An 11,078-nucleotide genomic window follows, 5' to 3' on the forward strand; every position below is an offset into this window, starting at 1 on the left:
GATATCCACAGTCCTCCAGACACATGGAGAGGCCGATGCAGGAACCCCAAATCTGCCCAGCTCCTCCTCTGCAGACCAATGGCCAGGCGCGGCAGCTAAACAGGCTGGGCTAGGCTGACAGTGTGGGCCCACCCACCCGTCTGTAGCTCAGCAATTCTCCAAGTGTAACCGGAATGGGGAGGCTGATGTGGAAGCCTCAAACCCACCTCTCCCCTTCACTGCACCTGGAAGCCTGGGGGAACTCCAGCAGTCTGGGCGGAGATATCCAGAGTCCTCCAGACACGCAGAGAGGCTGGTGAGGGCACCCCAGATCTGCCCAGCTCCTCCTCTGCAAACCTATGGCCAGGCGCGGCAGCTAAACAGGCTGGGCTAGGCTGGTAGTGTGGGCCAGCCCACCCATCGGGAGCTCAGCAGTTCTCCAAGTGAAGCCAGAATGGGGAGGCTGATGTGGAAGCCTCAAACCCACCTCTCCCCTTCACTGCACCTGGAAGCCTGGGGGAACTCCAGCAGTCTGGGCGGAGATATCCAGAGTCCTCCAGACACACAGAGAGGCCGGTGAGGGCACCCCAGATCTGCCCAGCTCCTCCTCTGCAGACCTATGGCCAGGCACGGCAGCTAAGCAGGCTGGGCTAGGCTGATAGTGTGGGCTTGCCCATCCATCGGCAGCTCAGCAGTTCTCCAAGTGAAGCCGGAATGGGGAGGCTGATGTGGAAGCCTCAAACCCGCCTCTCCCCTTCACTGCGCCTGGAAGCCTGGGGGAACTCCAGCAGTCTGGGCGGAGATATCCAGAGTCCTCCAGACACGCAGAGAGGCTGGTGAGGGCACCCCAGATCTGCCCAGCTCCTCCTCTGCAGACCTATGGCCAGGCGCGGCAGCTAAACAGGCTGGGCTAGGCTGGTAGTGTCAGACAACAGTCTTGATGCACCAGAATTTAAACTGGAAATGGTCTACAGCAAATTTTGACATCACATGTGATAGTTCAGACAAAGACCTGTGGGAAAATAATATTCAGGCTGGAAGCCTTTATAAAAACAACCAGAAGAAAAAAATAATCAGAATTTATCTTTTTAAAAAAATTTTATTTAAAAGGAAAAAGATAAAAAACAAAATAAAACAAAGCAGTGTAAGGGTAAAATTAATACAGAACTATAAAAAAGGTAAGAAATCACCAGTTAATAGATTACAATTATCATCCTAGAGACAATTGCTCAAGTCACAGTATCAAAGCATACAAAGTGGACATTCAAACAGTAAGACTGCGATCATTGTGTTCAATGATCCAACCAAAAACATTAATATGGGCATCTATTTAACATCCTTAAACACACTTGCAGTTGTATACTTTAGAGCACTTTTTTTTCTCTCTCTTTTTTACAACAAAATTTACACATTTTGGGTTTTATTACTCCTTAGTTATTATTACTTTTTTTCTTTTTTTGGGAAGAGAATAAAGTCAAATGTGGCAAAACAAAGCTGTCAGTCAAAACCAAGGAGAGACATAGCACATGATGTAAAAACAGAGTACAAGGTTATCAACAATGTTTACCATAATGCCTCTTGCTTCCTTAAAAAGAATTGTCTATCTCATTAGGTATTATAAAGTTGAACAAAACAGTAGAGAACAAGACCAATAAAACCTAAACCTTGTAAACACTACAGGACTTCCAAAGAAGATAATAGTCAAACCAGAATAGGCATCATAGTGAATCTTATTGCCTTCAAAGTAGTTGCCTATACCTTCAAAATTGATACTATCATACAGAATGGAACAGAGTCTAATCAGTCAAAACATGATAGTGGGAGTATTACAGGACTTCAAATCAAGTTAATAGGAAATCAAATAAGTTACTATAATATATCCTGCTAATTTTTTTGATTTTTCTCCTTAATTAAAAAAATCATAAAAAATAATTAAATACTTTTTTTAATGAATAAGGAAGAGATTGAGATAAAAGAGGACATAATAACATCATAAGAGTACAGGTCAAAGCATGACAGTTTCAGCAACCTAGTGCTTCACACCAAATAACCCGGTTTAATAGTAGTTACCATAGTGTCTTTTTCCTTGAAATATTTGAATATAACTTCATATACTATGCTTCAAACATATCAAGTCAGTATAAAACCATTCAAGTGGATGAAAGCATTGTAGGGTTTTTAGAACCAACTAATAGAAAATAAACAATGGTTTCTATATTATCTCTTTGCCTATAATGATTTTTGTTTATACTCTCACATATAATAAAATCCAGCAAGATACATCATGATAAAACCAATGGAGACAGAAGAGCCATAGTTTGGTGGGGCTTCAAAACAAGATGATAGTAAATCAGCACTAGCTATTATGATGACTTATTTTCTTCAAAATAGCTCTTCATTTCATCACAGGCAATAATATAAAGCAGCCCAGAATAAAGCCTTTCCAATTAATAAGTGAAAACTTTATAAGGCTTCAAGGCCACATAATGGGGAATCATGATTACCACCTACTTTTATATATTTGAATCATTGCCTATATTAGGAAACTATTCGGTATTCACACATGCGAGATTGATTTATTTCACTTATGAGTATGGTCTCAAGCTGCGCCCATTTATTGATAAATATCTCAATGTGATCCTTCTTTATAGCTGAGTAATACTCCATTGTGTAGAAATACCACAGCTTTTTTATCCATTCCTCAGTTGATGGACACTTGGGTAGTTTCCAAGATCGGGCAATTACAAATTGTGCTGCTATAAACATAGGTGTACATATATCACTGTGGTATGATGCTTTCAGTTCTTCTGGGAATATGCCTAGAAGTGGAATAGCTGGAACAAATGGGACTTCCAATCCCAGCTTTTTGAGAAATCTCCAGACTGACTTCCACAAAGGTTGTACCAGTCTACACTCCCACCACCACAGCCTCTCCAGCATTTGTTGTTGTTGGTTTTCTTGATCCTGGCCATTCTTTCAGGAATGACATGGAATCTCAGTGTGGTTTTAATTTGCATTTCTCTAATGACCAATGATGATGAACATTTTTTCATGTATTTATTTGCCATTTGTATTTCTTCATCTGAGAAGTGCGTATTCATCTCAGATGCCCATTTTTGCATTGTATCTTTGAATTTTGGGGGTCTGAGTTTTTAAAAATTCTTTATATATTTTAGACAAAAGTCCCTTGTCTGAGGGGGAGTTCACTAAGATCTTTTCCCAGTTTGTGGGTTTTCTTTTCACTATGTTGGAGATTTATTTTGACATGCAGAAACTTTTTAATAAGAGGTGGTCCCAGTTATTGATTCTGGGAAGTATTTCCCGTGCGGTTTGAGTCCTCTTCATGAATTCTCTACCTACCCCTATGTCTTCAAGGTTTCTACCCAATAGATTTAGTGTTTCTGTTTTAATATGCACACCTTTGACATGAATTTAATTAGATTTTAATTTAGTACATGGTGATAGGCATGGGTCTAGCATTAGTTTTCGGCAAATGGAGAGCCAGTTTTTCCAACACCATTTATTAAAGAGACTATCGTTCTTTGAGTGAGCCTGCTTGGCTCCTTTATCAAAGATAAGGTGGTTGAGTGTGTTTGTAGTTTGTGGTTGCATCTTCTAATCTATTCCATTGATTTTTGGCTCTGTTTTGATTCCAGTACCATGTTGATTTTACTACTGTTGCTTTGTAGTATAACTTCAAGTCAGCGATTGTGATGCCTCCTACCTTGCCTTTGCTGCTTAGAATTCCCTTTGCTATTCTAGGTTTCTTCTGGTTCCAGATGAATTTTAGGAGTGGTTTCTCTAGATTTGGTATGTTGATGGTATTTTTATTGGAATTGCATTGAATCTGTATAAAAGCTTTGGGAGAATGGCCTTTTTCACAATGTTTGTTCTTCCTATCCATGAGCAAGGTATGTCTTTCCATTTTCTGAGATCATTTTCAATTTCTTTTTTCAGTGTATTATAATTTTCCTTGTATAGGTCTTTCACTTCTTTCATAAGAATAATTCCTAAATATTTCATTTTTTTGCTTACTAGTGTGAAGAGTGTGGTTTCTCTTATTTCCCTCTCTGTGATTTTGTTGTTAGTGTATAGGAATGCTATTGATTTTTGAGTATTGGTTTTGTATCCAGCTACATTACTGAATTTATTTTTTATATCTAAGAATCTTTCAATGGAGTTTAGGTGGTCTTCTATGTAGAGCATCATGTCATCTGCAAACAATGATAATTTAACTTCTTCTTTTCCTATCTTTACCCCTTTTATTTCTCTCTCCTGTCTAATTGCTCTGGCTAGTACTTCCAGTACTATATTAAATAGGAGTGGTGATAAAGGACATCCTTGTCTTGTGCCAGATTTTAAAGTAAAGGCTTTCAGTTTTTGGCCATTTAGTATGATGCTGGCTGTTGGTTTGTCATAAATGGCCTTAATTATATTGAGGTAAAGACCATCTATTCCAATTTTCTGTAAAGTTCTTATCATGAATGAATGTTGGACCTTATTGAAGGCTTTTTCTGCATCTATAGAAGTGATCATGTGATTCTTACTTTTGGCTTTATTGATAGGGTGGATTACATTTATTGATTTACGTATGTTGAACCATCCCTGCATTCCTGGGATGAATTCCACTTGGTCATAGTGTATAATCTTCTTGATGATTTTCCGCATCCTGTTTGCCAATATTTTATTGAGGATTTTTGCATTTTGTTCATGAGGGAGATCGGTCTATAGTTCTCTTTTTTAGTTGGGTCTTTTTCAGGTTTTGGTACTAGAGTAATATTTGCTTCCAGGAATGGCTTAGGAAGGATTGCTTCCCTTTCAATTTCATTGAATAGTTTGAGGAGTGTCGGCATTAGGTATTCTTTGTATTTCTTGTAGAATTCTGCAGTGAATCCATCTGGGCCTGGCCTCTTCTTTGTAGGTAAGGACTTAATTACATTTCCAATTTCCTTAATAGAGATTGGGTTATTCAGTAGTTTTACATCCTCTTGATCTAGCTTTGGTATTTCATTTGTTTCTAGGAATCTGTCTATTTCTTCTGTGTTATCAAACCTTTGAGAGTAGAGGTTTTCAAAATAGGTGTTGATGATCTTCTGTATTTCTGTAGAGTCTGTAGTGATTTCACCTTTTTCATTTCTTATTGCATGAATTTGAGCTTTTTCTTCCCTTTTTAAAATAAGGCTGGCTATGGCTTATCGATTTTATTTATTCTTTCAAAGAGCCAACTCTTTAATTCTTTGGATTGTTTTCTTAGTCTCTATTATGTTGATTTCTGCTCTAATATTTATAATTTCCTCCTTTTTTGGTTTTGGGCTTGACTCGCTCTTCTTTTTCTAGCTGTTTGAGGTGTAGCATCAGCTTATTAATTTGTATTCATTCTTTTTTCCTGATGTGGGAACTCAGTGCAATAAATTTTCCTCTGAGGACAGCTTTCATTGCATCCCAGAGATTCTGGTAAGTTGTGTCTGTATTTTCATTTTCTTATAGGTATTGTTTAATTTCTTCTTTAATTTCCTCTGTGACCCACTGATTACTCAATAGTGTGTCATTCAGTTTCCATGTGTTTGTGGGATTTTTGCAGTATCTTTTATCATTAATTTCTAATTTCAAAGCGCTATGATCTGATAACATGCAAGGGATGATTTCAACTCTTTTGCATTTGTTTAAATATGTTCTGTGAGCTAATATATGGTCTATTTTAGAGAACGACCCATGTACTGCTGAGAAGAATGTGTTTTCTGATGTTGTTGGGTGGAACATTCTGTATATGTCTATGAAGTCCATTTGTTTACAGGTGTGATTCAGTTCTGTTATTTCTTTGCTCATTTTCTGTCTGGTTGATCTGTCCCTGGTGTCAAAGGTGTGTTAAGGTCTCCTGTTACAATTGTGTTACTGATAATTTGAGTTTTCATTTCTGTTAATAGTTGTTTTATATAACTGGGTGCTCTGGAGTTTGGTGCGTATATATTTAAGATAGTTATCTCTTCCTCTTGGAGTTTTCCCTTAACGAGTATGTAGTGACCTTCTTTGTCCTTTATGATCATTGTTGGTTTAAAGTTCATGTTGTCTGCAAACAGAATGGCTACTCCTGCTTTTTTTTTTGGATTCCTGTTGCATGAAATATTGTTTTCCATCCTTTGACTTTCAGTCTGTGAGTATCCTTCTGGGTTAGATGGGCTTCCTGTAAACAGCATATGGTTGGATTTTGTTTCTTGATCCATTCTGCTAGTCTGTTTCTTTTGATTGGTGCATTGAGACCATTTACATTAATGGTTATAACTTTTATATGCTGGTTTATTGTTGACATGTTATGTCTCTTTTGTTGCATCTTTATCTTTCTGTTCTGTTTAATTATCTGCTTTGCTTAGTGGTTTTTTCCTTTGTGTATCTAAATTGTCTCTTAATATTTTTTGCAGGGTTGGCTTCGTGTTCATGAAGTCCTTCAGCTGTTCTTTGTCATGGAAGTATCATATTTCACCATCAATTTTGAATGATAGTTTTGCAGGGTAAATCAGTCTAGGTTGGAAATCATTTTCCTTTAGTATCTGGAATACTTCACTCCATGCTCTTCTTGACTTTATTGTTTGTGCTGAAAAGTCTGTTGTGATTCTGATAGGTTTCCCTTTATAAGTGACCTGTCTTTTCTCTCTTGACATTTTTAATAATCTATTCTTGTGTTGAATTTCTGGGATGGTGATTATTATATGTCTAGGTGTAGTTTTATTTTGTTTATGACTATTTGGAGTTCTATAGGCTTTACTGAACCTGATGTTGGTTTCTGATCTCATGCTTGTGAGATTTTCAGCTATTACTTCTCTAAATATCCTCTTGACATCCTTTATGTTGTCCCCTTCTTTTTCATTCATCCCCATCAATCTTATGTTGTTGAATTGTTATTTCCTGATTCCTTGTTATTTTTAAAAGATTTTTCCTTTCCTGTTCACTAGTTGCAACCCTGTCTTCAAGGTCTGAAATTCTATCTTCACTTTCATTGAGGCGGTTTTTACATCTTTCAGTGGAGCTTTTTATTTCCTGTGTATCTCTGTGCATCTCCTTTATGTATTGTTTGTTTCTTATATGCTCATCCAGGCATTCTATTTTTTTTTGTTTATTTCCTCCAATTTTTAAACTGTGTTTTCTTTAGATATAGTCAGAATCTCTTTCATTTCTTTTATCATTTCTTCTTTTATCTGGGAGATTATTTCGAGTTTGAATTCCTGTAAAGCTTCCTGGAGTTGCTTGTTTATTTCAGTAGCTATTAGGTCCAATATTTGAGGTGTATGGCATACATTTTCTTCTATATACATCTCTCCTAGGGTTTCTTGAGATGGGCTGGAGGTTTGAGGTTGTAATTTGGTCTTTCGTTTTGTCATTTTCCTATATTTCTGTGTTTCAAGTGTTATTTCAAAGCTTCCTCAGGGTCTGTTGGAAATCCACTTCTATGTTCACAGCTCCTGGGACTCTGGCACCCAGTTCCCCCAGGCTGCTTGGCCCCTGGAACCAGTGGCCCTCTTCTGCCTATTTAGAACTCCATAGTTCCAGATAAGCTGGGCTCCAAGGATACTGTGCGCTTGCCTGCTTGCTCGAAACTCCACAGTTCTCCAAGCGCAGCCAGAAGTGGGAGGCAGATGTAGGCGCCTGGGGCCCACTTGGCCACTTCACTGCACCTGGAAGGCTCGAGGGTCCCAAACAGTCTGCGCTTGGAGCAGAGTGCACTGGGCACTTACTGCAGGCCGCAGGGCCTCTGGAACTGATGATGATCACCTGCTTGCTGAGAAATCCACAGTCCTCTAGACACACGGGGAGGTGGATGCAGGCATGCCAGACCAGACTAGCCCTTCCTCTGCACCCAGACAGTGCAAGAGTCCCAAATAGGCTGGGCTCTGGGGATAGTGTGTACCTTCCTGCTTGCTGGAAACTCCACAGCTCTGTGAGGGCAGCCGTAATAGAATTTATATTTTATGCTCCCTTTCAGTTTGATGAAGAGTCCATTTATTAAAGCAAAAATACAGGTTTCCATAATGTTTTGGGTAAGGGAATATTCTATGCTGTAATTGCTTGCAGTGGGTGAAAACAGCAAATTATAACAACCAGGAAAGAATTGTTTATGTCTTACATGATTCTCAAAGAAGAAAATAAGTGTCAATTCTTTCTCTCTTAGTGGACATGTTACGTTAGTGAGAATTTTTGTATACTAGGGGATACTCAGGGCCAGTCAGTTGTAACTGAAGAGAGTAAAAGTTAATACACTGCATCAACAGTTGGCCAAGCAGAGAACCAGCTAGGTTCACACCTGCACTGGTGTTGGTCAACAATATGCCTGCATATATGGAAGAGATGATGTGCATTGGGCTGGTGAAACTCTCAGAAAACTGAAAATGGAGAAGTTCACATCTTCTGGCTTCATTGTCTATGCCAAGAGTGAAACACGAGGGATCTGAGACCTTACTGTGATTTCAAGATGAAATTAGCTATGTTAGAAAGATGGTATGGTAGTTGTTTGGCAGGTGATAATGCTGGGGCACAATTATAATGTAGAAATCATTCATGAGATGGTAAGTGTATAGATATTTCTAGAGGACTCTGACCAAGTTGCTGTTCTGCTGTCTCTGGTACATTAGGATTAAGTTAGAGTTAAAGGCACCTTGGGCTAGCCTGTGCTCATTCAGTAAAAGCTCCCTAGCCCAACATTCCTATATTGTGGTAATGCCCTTAATCACACTCATTCAGTCATGGCTCTCTGTCCAGAACAATTCCTATATTATGGTAATGCCCATAAGTATACTTATTCTGTGAGAGCCTCCTCCCCCTGCTGCCTGGAATGCTTTGTTTTAAGACTAGCCTGTCTGTCAATATATGATTCAATGTATATAACCAATCATGTAAGGTTTGGTCACTTGTTTTGTTCCTCTCACTTCTAATTCTATATAGACTAAACTCCTTTCTGATTCAGGGTGGTTGCTAGGGAGGAATTATCCCTGCAACAGTCCACTGGAGTGAACTCCCAACAGTTGGCGGGTGTAAAGATTGAATGCTGCCTTCATATCTCCTCAGTGCAAAGGGTCTTCCTTTTGGTTTGGTTTGGTTTGGCTTGGCTTGGCAAATTTCCCACAATAGTCATGAGGGGAGAGGCTGTGATGTTAAGAGGAAGAAAGAGCACCGCACCTTAAATTTCCCATCTAACTATGCACTCCCATACAATCAACACAAGCACTTCTGGGAGATCAACCTCCACACTTCAGTGACAGTGCGCAACTCTGCCCACGCCAGTCTCAGTCATCATGTGCCATCTCTTTTATGTGATAAACATGACTCTGGAAACTAAGAACAGACTTCTCTTTTGTCAGTTTCTTGATTTTGAGTGATATTTTCCTTAAGGATGTGAAATTTTTTAGTGTGCTCTGGATTATTCAGAAATATCCAGAAATTCAATAACATGAGATACAAGAGTGGATTTGATTTTAATATGAGGATTCTTCAACAGTTCTTTTAATTGTATTGAACTCATTTACCAGCAACAGTGATCAGCCTTGAGGGATAGAAAAGTCATGGCGGCATCCTACAAACAGTACTGAGTTCATTGGAGAAGAGACAAAGAAACAAGTAAATGCCCTTTAGGTGTTTGTGGTGCACAGACGAGGAGAACCTGGTGTCTCAACAAAGGAAGATAACATCAGTTTGAGAATCAGGAAAGGTGTTTGGAGGAAGGGATTTTTGTTTAGTTACTCAAGATTTTATTATCAGTTGTATGGATGTGCAAGTGCTGCAAACCGGAGGAAAAAGGTTTTATGTTTTAACTGAGGAGAATTTCCAAGAACATTTAAACATTTTGAAGAAATTTCTTGATGAAAAAATTTAATAAACTAAAGGATTTGAGAAATGGTGAAGCTTAGGGAGTAATACAAGGTACTAATAAAAGGCTTAATATTCTATATTCTGACTAGAAATTGATAGAATTTTCAGTGCAGTTAGAGAGACAGGAAATATAATGTAAAGTGACCTTTATTTTAAGGATGTGGAAACTCCATGACCGCCGGGCTCTGGCTTTCTTTGATGGACACGTGGTGTGGGGGGTATACATATAGCCTTGGTCTGGGGTGGTGCCTAAATGGGCAATACTGATGCACCAGCAGCCAATTGGAACTCATTTTGCGCCACAGGTAAACTGCCTAGGGGCGGGGAAAATGACTTCAAGGTAAATGTCCCTTGGTCCCGCCTCTCACTGCTGTAATGTTCTATCTAGGGCAAAATCCTTTCAGACCTAAAACCCAAGAAATTTTCAAACTTTGAATTATAGACTATCTTCTTAAATTTTGCTGTACTCTAATGGAAAATTTTCAGTTTAACTAGGAAAATATTAACCACTATTATCTTTATCTTTAAAAATACTTTCATTTACTTCATATTGTAAAGTCTGATTAGCATTTTATGGTTAAGAGAGAAAAATATAAAACAAGAACTCAAAACTGTTATTCAGGCTGTAATTTAAACATTTTGACATGAATGCTTGGTCTTAGAGTCAAATGTTTTTGGTAATGTCAAAGCAGCTAGTAGAGGCTGTAATTTTTAGAGCATCTGAAACTTACGCAACATGAAACACATTATTTTTGTTTCATAAAAAAATAAGCTCACTAATTTATGATCCTTTTTGTAACCTAACAGGTGAGGAATTCAGAGCTTCCTGTCCAGTGTGGTCCATGCCACCTCTGAGAGTGTTGTTACTTGCCTGGGCTGGGCGTGGTTGACAGCATACTCAGCTACACTCCTGCCTCATAGAAAGCTGATACATTCACCATCTGAACTGAGAGCCCATGTACAACCAGCTAAGTAACTCTTTCACTTCATTCTCTTTCCTTTTTGTCTATCTGAAGCACAATAAAGAAAGTTAAAATCAGTGATAAATTGTGTTTGAATGCATTATGATCAAGATAGCATACACAAATGATGCACTAAATAAGAAGTTATCCAATCATGCTATATTTAATTTTGCATATCATGGGCCAAGTAAAGTGACATTTATTTTATTCAGAAGAGGAAGACAATTTCATTTATCCTATTTGAGTGTTTCTCCTGTGTTAATATAACATTCTATTTTACTT

Source organism: Cavia porcellus, unplaced genomic scaffold (assembly GCF_034190915.1).
Source record: "Cavia porcellus strain 051 isolate PalLab524CR breed Dunkin Hartley unplaced genomic scaffold, mCavPor4.1 scaffold_10, whole genome shotgun sequence".
Lineage (NCBI taxonomy): Eukaryota > Metazoa > Chordata > Mammalia > Rodentia > Caviidae > Cavia > Cavia porcellus.